Source organism: Nycticebus coucang, chromosome 1 (genome assembly GCF_027406575.1).
Source record: "Nycticebus coucang isolate mNycCou1 chromosome 1, mNycCou1.pri, whole genome shotgun sequence".
Taxonomy (NCBI): domain Eukaryota; kingdom Metazoa; phylum Chordata; class Mammalia; order Primates; family Lorisidae; genus Nycticebus; species Nycticebus coucang.
Window position 1 is genome coordinate 40,681,819 of NC_069780.1, and position 11,961 is coordinate 40,693,779.

Sequence of the window (11,961 nt, forward strand, 5' to 3'; positions counted from 1 at the left end):
ATTTTCTTGGTTATTGTGCTAAGATATTTACATTCCACATTTACTAAGTTTCACATATACCCTTGTAAAATGCACCGCAGGTGTAATCCCACCAATCCCCCTCCCTCGCCTCCCTCCCCTTCCTTTCCCCTTCCCCAGTTACAACCTAAAATAAACCTTCTGAAGTATACATAGGAATGACTTTCTCTGGAGAAAAGTCACAGTTTCTTGGACACCAGTTTGCACCAGGAAAGAAGCATCCGCTAGAGATAGAATCTGAACTCATTTTCTAATCTACAGCAGGATAAAATCCCATGTGACTGAGGACTTTTAGTAAAGTGGCCAGGGCACATTTTTTGAGGCTGTATCCCATGAGATCATTTGTTTGCAGTCTTACTTCTTGACAAACAAAATTGTTGTGTAAAGAATGTTTCCATGCCACATGGCTCAAGAAGTTTGCAACTTTCTTGGTTCAGTTCCCGTAGCACAGTGGTTATGGCACCAGCCATATACACTGAGGCTGGCGGGTTTGAAACCAGCCTGGCCCAGCTAAACAGCAATGACAACTGCAAAAAATAACCAGGCGTTGAGGCAGACACCAGTTACTTGGGAGGCTGAGGCAAGAGAATCACTTAAGCCCAAGAGTTTGAAGTTGCTGTGAGCTGTAAAGTCACAGCACTCTACTGAGGGCAACATAATAAGAGTCTGTCTCAAAAAAAAAAAAAGAAGTTTGCAATTATCTAAACATAACCAAAAACCACTTGTTTATAAGTTTGGACAGATTCAATATCTCACATACAATTTATTGTTACCCTATTCTCACTGCCTGGTCTCCTGTAGTTCATTACCAATATGCAAGAAAACGTATTATCTTTTTATAGAAAACACTAAATACCACTGTGTGATTATCCTCAGATGCCAATAAATAATTATTTTAATATTGTTTGGAGGGGGGTGTTAATTGTTCCAAGAAGTAGAGAAATAGATTAAAACGAATGGCCTAAATGCTACTATTAGGGTTGAAAGTTGCAAGTAGAATTTCAATAAAAAGTCAATGAAAAGCAATGTAAATCACCAGGGAAGCAGTGAGAGACACTAGGAATGAAAAACAGGGGACAGGGAGATCCACTCACCAAGATCAGGAGGTACTTGTGGGAGACCTCCACATAGGGGAAGAGACACAGGAGAGTGCCCCACGATTCCCACCCTCCCCCACAGACACTGCAACCCAAGCTGCCAGGACCCCCACCCACCCCATCCACAGCAGGCCTCCATAATGATCAGGGAACTGCTTGGAGACTGTGCAGTAGCGTGGCACTGGAGAGCAGGCACATGGAGGTCCTGCTGGGTTCTCCTCCTGGGTGGCTGCAGCAGATGCCATCCTGAGCTCTGGAGGATGGCACCTCCAGTTTTCACAGGGATAGGTTGTGCTACAATGGTCTCCCCATGACTCTGGCCAGGCCAGGGAGGGAGTAGGGAGAGCAGATGCTTTTATGCATCTGATACCCAGGAGCTGAGTGCCCTACCCCACTGGGGAATTTGAAGGGAGAATGCAGTCATGCTACTCAAGAGTTGCCATGGTAACAACCTCAGTAGTACCTGTAAGGGTGAAGAGGCCCAGCCCACTGGTAACCCGGTCTCTATCCCATGTGCCACCTGGCACAACACATGGCCACACATACCTGTGCAGGCCCATGAGCCATGTGGGGGGGGTCTATGCCCCCTTAGCACCCCTACCCTGAATGGAGCAAAAACCTGCATTCCTAACGCCATAGACACCAACCACCTAGACAGCCTCTCCCAGAAACTACTCCACCATCACAAGGAGACAAAGGCAGAGCAATCTTTTGCCACCTCCCTCCATGGAGAAGAACTCACCAAGCCTTGCACCTGAGACTCCAACAGCAGCCTGGGGATCAACCCATCATTACAGGTGAAAATCCCCCAGCACTGGCTTCTGTTGTGACAGCTGCAGTAGAGTGAGGCAATTCAGAACAGCTACACAGGATCCATACATCAGAGCAGCTACATTAGGATCCATACAGATCAGAACAGCTACATTAGGATCTATACAGATCAGACAGCTACATAGGATCCGTACAGATCAGAACGTTACATTAGGATCTATATGGATCAGAACTGCTACATTAGGATCCATTCCAGTGCATCTGCTTCTCTCCTGCTGCATAAATTCCTGAATAGGACAAATGTGTACCATCTAGGGACTGTTCCTTCTTCTACACTAAATAAGGGAGTTTTCAGGAAAGGAAAGAAGGTTCACTGCAAACCTACCTACCCTGAACTGAAACAAGAAGTTTCAGATGAGAAAAAAGCAAGTGAAAGAGTTCTGGGCAACATTACAAAGCAAGATAGTTCAATACCCTCAAGGGATCACAACAGACCTATGGCTATGGACCCCAAAAGAAAATTGTTATAATTTCAGAAATGGAACTCAGAATATGAATGACAAATATGACATATGGATTAAAGAGAATGTTAAAAACCAACATAAAGTTTTCCATGCAGGCAAGGTGCAGCGATGTGAGTCTCACCCACAGTTGTCCTACACTTAGAACTGGCCCAGGATATCCCACACTTCACAGGAACTGTTGCAGGGAGAAATTGTGAAACCTGTCTGTGAAGATTTTTTGAGATCAGTGGAATCAGCAGTTGGGCAGAGTCTAGGTGCCAAGCAGGTAAGCAGGCAAACACCAAGAATAATTTAAGCCAGGGAACAGGTATAAGCCTGATGTATAAATAATTTTGTCTTTTTTCCCCTCTCTTTGCTTGTTCTTTTTGCCCTTTTCCCCCTTTTTTCTTTTTATAGGAGTTATTGTTAAAAAATTATTATTTTTTTCTCTGCTTCCCCTTTTTATTTATTTATTTATTTATTTATTTTTTTACACAGAGTCTCACTATGTCACCCTCAGCTGTGTGCCACAGCTCACAGCAATCTCTAACTCTCTTGGGCTGAGTGGTTCTCTTGCCTCAGCCTTCCAGGTGGCTGGGGCTGCAGGAGCCTGCCACAGTACTTGGCTGGTTTTTGGTTGTGGTTGTCATTGTTGTTTGGCAGGCCCTGGGCCAGGTTGAGCCTGCCAGCATCTTCTACACACATTGTAATTAACTTCGTCAAAGTTAATATGAAGGAGAAAATCCTGCAAGCAGCCAGATGTAAGAAAATCATAACCTACAAGGGGAAGAATATTAGAATGACTGCAGATCTTTCTGCTGAAAATTTTCAAGCCAGAAGAGGATGGTCATCAACCTTCAATCTTCTAAAACAAAACAACTTTAAGCCCAGGATTCTGTATCCAGCTAAATTGAGCTTCATTTATGATGGAGAAGTTAAATATTTTAATGACATACACACAGTGAAGAAATTTGCCATAACCAAACCAGCTTTTCAGAATATTCTCAGATCCATCTTTCATAATGACCAGTACAATGCTCTACCACCAAAGTAAACTCTGAAATTCTTGACCAAAACCCAATTTCCACAGTGGTGAAAAGATTTAAAATGTCCACTGGACTTTCAAAAAACATGACACCCAAAATATTACCAGGTTTATCAATACTCTCAATTAATGTGAATGGCTTAAATTGTCCTCTTAAGAGGCACAGGTTGACTGACTGGATACAAAAACTCAGGCCAGATATCTGCTGCATGCAAGAATCTGATCTTACCTTACAGGATAACTATAGACTCAAGGTGAAGGGATGGACATCTGTAATCCAGGCAAACAGAAATCAGAAAAAAGCAGAGGTGGCAATTTTATTTGCAGATACATTAGGCTTTAAACCAACAAAAGTAAGCAAAGACAAGGATGGTCACTTCATATTTGTTAAGGGAAACACTCAACATGATGAGATGTCAATTATTTATTTATTATTATTATTATTATTATTATTTGCAGTTTTTTGGCCGGGGCTAGGTTTGAACCTGCCACCTCTGGCATATGGGGCCAGTGCCCTACTCCTTTGAGCCACAGGTGCTGCCCCTGAGATGTCAATTATTAACGTTTATGTGCCCAACCAGAATGCTCCTCAATTTACAAGGGAGACCCTAACAGACATGAGCAATTTAATATCTTCCAGCTCCATAATAGTTGGCGATTTTAACACCCCTTTGGCAGTGTTGGATAGATCTGCCAATAAGAAACTAAGCAAAGAAATTTTGGCCTTAAACTTCATACAACAATTGAATTTAACAGACAACTACAGAACATTTCATCCTAACAAAACTGAACATACATTCTTCTTATCAGCCCATGGAACATCATCTATAAGTGATCACTTCTTAGGTCACAAGGCTAACCTCAGCAAATTTTAAAGTATAGAAATTATTCCTTGTATTTTCTCACATCATCACACAATAAAGGTTGAACTCACCAATAACAGGTATCTACATACTCTTATGAAGACATGGTAACTAAATTACCTTATGCTGAATGACAGCTGGGTCATAGATGAGATTAAGAAGGAAATTGCCAAATTTTTGGAACAAAACAATAAGGAAGACAGGAATTATCGGAACCTGTGAGATACTGCAAAGGCAGTCCTAAGAGGGAAATTTATAGTGTTGCAAGCCTTCCTCAAGAGAACAGAAAGAAAAGAAGTCAATAACTTAATGGGACATCTTAAGCAACTGGAAAAGGAAGAATATTCCAACCCCAAACCCAGAAGAAGAAGAGAAATAACTAAAATTAGAGGAGAATTAAATGAAATAAAAAATAAAAGAATTATTTAAAAGATCAATGAATCAAAAAGTTGGTTTTTTGAAAAATTCAACAAAACTGATAACCTTGGCCAACCTAACCAAAAATAGAAAATTAAAGTCCCTAATATCATCAATCAGAAATGACAAAGGCAAAATAACAACAGACACCTCAGAAATTCAAAGAATCCATAATGAATACTACAAAAAACTTTATTCTCAGAAAAATGAAAATCTGAAAGAAACTGACCATTTTTGGGTGGCGCCTGTGGCTCAGTCAGTAAGGCGCCAGCCCCATATACCGAGGGTGGCGGGTTCAAACCTGGCCCCGGCAAAACTGCAACCAAAAAATAGCCGGGCGTTGTGGCAGGTGCCTGTAGTCCCAGCTACTTGGGAGGCTGAGGCAAGAGAATCGCTTAAGCCCAGGAGCTGTGAGCTGTGTGAGGCCACGGCACTCTACCGAGGGCCATAAAGTGAGACTCTGTCTCTACAAAAAAAAAAAAAAAGAGAGACTTAAAAAAAGAAATTGACCATTTTTTGGAAGCACACCAACTTCCTAGACTTAATCAGAAAGAATTGGAAATGCTTAACAGACCTATATCAAGTACTGAAATAGAGTCAACTACACAAAATCTCCCAGAAAAGAAGAGTTCGGGACCAAATGGCTTCACATCAGAATTTTACCAAACCTTTAAAGAGAAATTAGTACCTATATTACTTAAGCTTTTCTAAAACATTGAAAAAGAAGGACTACTTCCCAATATATTCTATGAAGCAAATATCACCCTGATCCCCAAACCAGGAAAAGACCCAATAAGAAAAGAAAATTATAATAAGCCCAAGTGCCCATCAGCCCATGAATGGATTCATAAATTGTGGTATATGTATGCCATGGAATATTATGCAGCCTTAAAAAAGATGGAGAGTTTACCTCTTTTATGTTTACATGAATGGAGCTGGAACAACTACTTAGTAAAGTATCCCAAGAATTGAAGAAAAAGTATCCAATGTACTCAGTACTATTATGAAACCAATTTATAATCCCTCACACTTTCATATGAAGAATAGATCACAACTATGGCTCAGGATGAAGAAGGAAGGAGGGGTGATTGAAGGGGAGGGGGGAGGTCAGATTGAGGGAGGGTAAATGATGGGATCACACCTATGGTGCACAAGGCAAGGGTACATGTCAGATTTATTAAGTATAGAATATAAATGTCTTAACACAATATTTAAGTAAACCAGATGAGGTATATATTATCCAGTGTGATGTGAGCATTCCTAATTCTATATGAAATCAACACATTGTATCCCATAAATGCATTAATGTATACATGATCTATGTGTTTATGTTTTAATAAAAAAATATAAAATAAAAACCAACATAAAAAAGTTGAAAAATTATTTCAGGACATGAATGAAAAAATAAAAACCTCACAAAAGGGATATGTGAGAAAGGATATAACAGAACTTAAGGAAATAAAAGAATCATTTAGGGAATTTTGAAACACAGCAGAAAGCTTCAACAATGGGTTAGACCAAGCTGAAGAAAGAACTTAAGAACTTGAAGACAAGGCTTTTGAACTAATTCAGCCAGTCAAAGATACAGAAAAGAGAATAAGGAAGAATGAACAGTCACTCAGAGCAATAAGGAACTATGTAAAGTAAACAAATATACAAACTCTAGGTATTTTTGAGGGATACAAAAAGACAATGATGGTCTTTAAATAGTGATAAAGGGGGCAATTCAGCAAGAATACATAACAATCCTAAATACATGGGTCACTACAGAAGTTTTGAAACAGATTGTGTTATGGTCTATTATTATGCTCCCAAGCAACATGGTGGATAGCATCCTTTATGATTCACCTGTGCAAGTTTCATCTTGCTCAGCTTATTGGTGTTGCCAGAGGGCTCCATTTGTGATGATTTGTGCACATTTTACATTTCTTGATTTTTGTATATCTCAGAACTCTCCTAATGACCCATACATATATGGACCTAAAACAGGAGATCCCAGATTCATAAAAATTTCTACTAGATCTAAGCAAAGAAATATGTAGTAGCATCATAGTCTCTGGGGACTTCAACACCTACTGAAAAAACTGGACAGATTTTTGAAGCAGAAAATCAACAAAGAAATAGTTGACTCTGAAAAACAAAAGTGGCCCTAACCAACATTTATGGAACATTCTACCCCCCAAAACTACAGAATATACATTCTTCTTCTATCATGGGATATTTTCCACGATTAAGCCACAATACAAGTCTCAGCAAATTTAGAAAATAAAAATCTTACCATGTACCTTCTCAGGCAGAATAAAACTAGAGATCAATTACAAGAGAAACCTTTAAATCCACACAAACTCAAAGAAATTTAAAAAGTTGCTGCTGAATGATCTTTGGGACCATGATGAAATTGAGATGAAAATCAAAAAATTCTTTGAACTGAATTTAAGAGGGTGCATAAGCTTTCAAAATCCATGAGACATAGCAAAAGTTGTGCTACAGGGAAAGTACATGGCCTCAAATGCTTACATCAAACAGACAGAATGATCACAAATTATTAACCTGATGTCACATCTCAAGGAATTCTAAAAGGAAGAGCAAACCAAGCTGAAAGACATCAGAGGAAAAGAAATAACAAGGTAAGAACAGAACTAAATGAAATGGAAGCTAATAATAATAATAATTTGTTATAATACAAATGATCAATTAAAAAAAAGTTGATTTTTCAATAAGGTAATTGATAGACCACCAGTCAGATTAACCAGAAATAGGAGAGAAGAGGCTCATATAATCTCAACAAGAAATGAAAAAAAAAAAAGACATTATAACTGATACCACAGAGATACACAACATCATCTGCAAATTTTGTGGAAACCTCTGTGCACACAAACTAGAAAACTTAGAGGAAATGGATGAATTCCTGGAAACACACATCCTCCCAATCCCAAATTAGGAAGAAATAGAAATTCTGAATAGACCAATAACGACAATGATGAACTATGAGATTGAAGCAGTAATCAAAAATCTCCCAACAACAACAAAAATAGCACCAGACAAGACAGATTCACAGCCAAATTCTCTGAGACCTGCAAAGAACAGATACCTATCCTATAAAAATTATTCTATAACATTGAGGAGGGACTCCTCTGTAACTCATTCTGTGGAGCCAGTATCATCTTGATACCAATGCCAGGAAAGGACACAACAAATAAAGAAAGTTATAGAGCAATATCCTTTCTGAACATTGATGCAAAAATTCTCAACAGGATACTAGCAAACCAAACTCAACAGCATATAAAAAAGATAATACACCATGACCAATTGAGTTTTATCCCAGGAATGCCAGGATAAGTCAACAACGTATGCTAGTCAATAAATATCATTCACCCCATAACCAGCAGCAAAAACAAAGACAATGTGATCATGTCAGTAGATGCAGAAAAAGCATTACATAAAATCTATCATCCTCTCATGACAGAAACCTTCAATAAACTAGGCATAGAAAGAACATACCTCCATATTATAAAAGCCATATATGACAAATCACCACAGAGAACTTTATGAATAGAGAAAAGCTAAAAACATTCTCCCTAAAAACTGGACAAGACAAGGGTACCCACTGTCACCACTTTTATTCAAGATAGTACTTGAAATGTTAGCCACAGTAAGTAGGCAAGAGAAATAATAAAAGGGCTTCCAAGTTGTGGAAAAAAATAGGTCAAACTATTACCATTTGCTGATGATATGAACAAGTATCTAGAAAACCCTAAAGACTTTGCCAAAAGACTCCTCAAATTAATAAATGAATTTAGCAAAATCTCAGGTTGTAGAATCAACATACACAAATGAGAAACATTTTTTACATAATAATGAAACAATCAATCTGAAAGTCAAATCAAGGACTCAATACCATTTGAAATAGCTGTGAAGAGAATAAAATAGTTAGAAATATACTTAACTAAGGAGGTGAAGGATCTCTACAAGGAGAACCACAAATCACTGATGCGAGAAATTATAGATGAACAAACAAATAGAAAAGCATCCGTGTTTATGGGCGTGGTAGAATCAACATTGTTAAAATGTCCATACCACTCAAAGTGATTTACAGATTCTCTACAATTCTCATCAAAATCCCAATGTCTTATTTCTAGAAAAAATAATCTGAAGTTTCATTTGAAACCAAAAAAGTGCCCGAATAGTCAAAGCAATTTTAAGGAAAATGAATAAATCTGGAAGAATCACATTACCTGACCACAAATTATACTACCAGGCATAGTAACCAGTATAGCATGGTACTGGTATAAAAGTGGACACATAGACCAATGGTGTAGAACAGAGAACCCAGAAATAAAACTATATAACTACAACCAGCTGATTTTAAACAAACCAGACAGAAACATACACTGGGGGAAGGAAGCCCTATTCAATAAACAATGCTGGGAAAAATAAATATCCACATACAGAAGGATGGACCAGGACTCTAATCTCTGTACAAAAATTCTGTAATAAAATGTAGGAAAAACTCTTCTTGACATAGACCTGGATGAAAAATTTATAACCATAACCCCAAAGGAAAATACAGCAGCAGCAAAAATAAATAAATGGGACTTAGTTAAATTTTAAAGCTTCTACGTGGCAGAGGAAATAATCAACAGAGTAAACAAGAAACCTACAGAATGGAAGGAAATATTTGCAAACTCTATATCTAACAAAGGACTAATGCCCAGAATCTACAAATAACTCAAAACAGCACACACAAAAAAACTACCCTATCAAAAAATGGACAAAATATATGAACAGAATTTTTTCAACAGAATGTAGACAAATGGCCAAGAAACATGAAAAATATTCAAATCACTAATCATCATGAAAGTGCAAGAACTTCAAGAAATACATGAAAAATTTCCAATATCACTAGTCATCATGAAAATGCAAATTAAAGCCACAAGGAGATATCATGGTACCCTTGGCAGAATGGCCACTATCACAAAATCAAAACAATAGTTGCAGGTACAGAAGCATAGACAAAAGTTTGCATATACACTGTTGATGGGATTGCAAATTAGTACAACTTCTGTGGAAAACAGTTTGAAGATTCCCAAAAGAACTAAAAGTAAACCTACCATTTGATCCAGCAATCCCTTTACTGGGTGTCTATCATTTTAGAAATCATTTTATCAAAAAAACACCTGCACTCAAATGTTGAAAAGATATGGAATCCACTTTAGATTCCATCAATTCATGAGTAGATAAATTATGGGATATATATATATACATATATATATATTTTTTTTTTTTTTCCCCACACACATACCATGGACTACTATTCAACCATAAAAGGGAATGAAATAATGTCTTTTGCAGAGACTTGGATGAAACTGGAGAACATTATCCTAAATGAAGAATCTCAGGAACGGAAAACCAAATATCACATGTTCTCCCTAAGAAAAGGGAGCTAAGCAATGGGTACATGTGGACACAAAAGGATGTAAAGGGCACTGGAATCTAAGAAGGGAGAGTAGGAAGGGGACCAGGGATAAAAACTGCCCTCAGGTACAGTGAACACTGTAACGCCCCAACTTTAGCATTAGACAGTGTATCCATGCATCAGAAACACATGTGCCCTCTTAATATTTTGAAATAAAAAATAAAGAATGAAAATATTTTAAAAGGAAAATAAAACTTAACAGTCCAGGGTGGCGCCTGTGACTCAAAGGAGTAGGGCACCAGCCCCACATACTGGAGGTGGTGGGTTCAAACCCAATCCCGGCCAAAAAAAAAAATAACAGTCCAAATAAAAGAGAAAAGAGTAAGTAGGAGAGGTGATTCACACTCTTCTGAAACTTCACAGAGGACAGGTCATTTAAAATATAAAATCATCATTTCATTATGTGGTGTTAATTTTAGGACAGTGCCACGCAAATAACACAAATATTTTGATCTATTTCTAAAACACAGATAATAGGGTCAACGAGCAAGTCTGGAATCAGAAAGAGAGAATGAACCATAGTTCTGACATCACTTACTCTGTAGTCTTAGGCAAATTGCTTAATTCTCTCTAACCTAAATTTTCTCATATATATTACAGGAGGGGAGTAATAACAGTTGTTATAGAATGAATCAGATAATGGATCCAAAGCACTTTAAAACAGTACCTGGTACAAGTGCCTGATAAATATTAGCAATCATGATGATGACGCTGACAATGATAGGAGAGCAAGAAGCATATTTCCCACTTCAGCGGTTACTTCTAAAAATAATCTTTATTAAAACCGACTTCACATACTTCAAGTGATCACATACTATACAATTCACCCATTGAAAGTGTACAATTCAGTGATTTAAGTATATTTACAGAATTGTACATCATCATTATTTAAGTTTAGAGTTTTGTCATCATCCCCCCAAAACCATGTTTATTAGCAGTTGTTTTCCACTCCAATCCCACGCCCAGTCCTAGAAACTGTTGTATTTTCAGACTTGCTATTTGTGTGAATGGAATCATACTCCATCACACCTGGACTCCCTAGGTAGAGTGGATATCGAGATCAGAAAAACACTAGCCGGGAGCCCTTAATATGGACAGTGGTTAATAGGCTGTTAGAGCTTCAAAATGAAGAAGATCTAACTTTTCTTCCCTTTGTTAGAAGATCAAGTGATCTTGATTTTTAAAGACAATCTTTCAAAAATAGTTTGGCAACAATCTTACCGTGTTACAGTGCACTCTATTACTGGCTCCTTCCATCCCCTATTCTGTGGAAAATCGCATATCTATCCGACCAAAGCAAAATCAGAATGTTTTAGGAAATGTGATTTCAATTGACTGGCACAGTTCAGACTACACATGGTCATTGGCGCTTTATTTCTCTCACTTCTTTAGTTCACAATTCACATTTAGGTATTTTCTCCTCAGCAATCTCATTTTGTTAGAGGTCTCTGGAGCCTGAAACTGTTTTGTTTACTTTGTTGGTATTTCTTCTAATGCTATGTTTTGAGAAATCATGACCATTTTTGTCCAAAGCAACTGAGGAATTACTTGCTTTAATCCTTGCTATCCCAAGGTCAATGTGCCCTTGATCTTGGGACAGCCCCTAAGCAGCTTTCCAATTGCTCATGTAGCTGTGTGTTTCAGCTTTCAGCGCCCCCTCCCATTGTGCTGTCATAACTGTTATATGTGGTAATGTCTTCCATGACAGGATTGTATTCACTTGGTTCACTACAGATACTCTTAGCTCTTTGTAATGCTTATGGACCTGTGA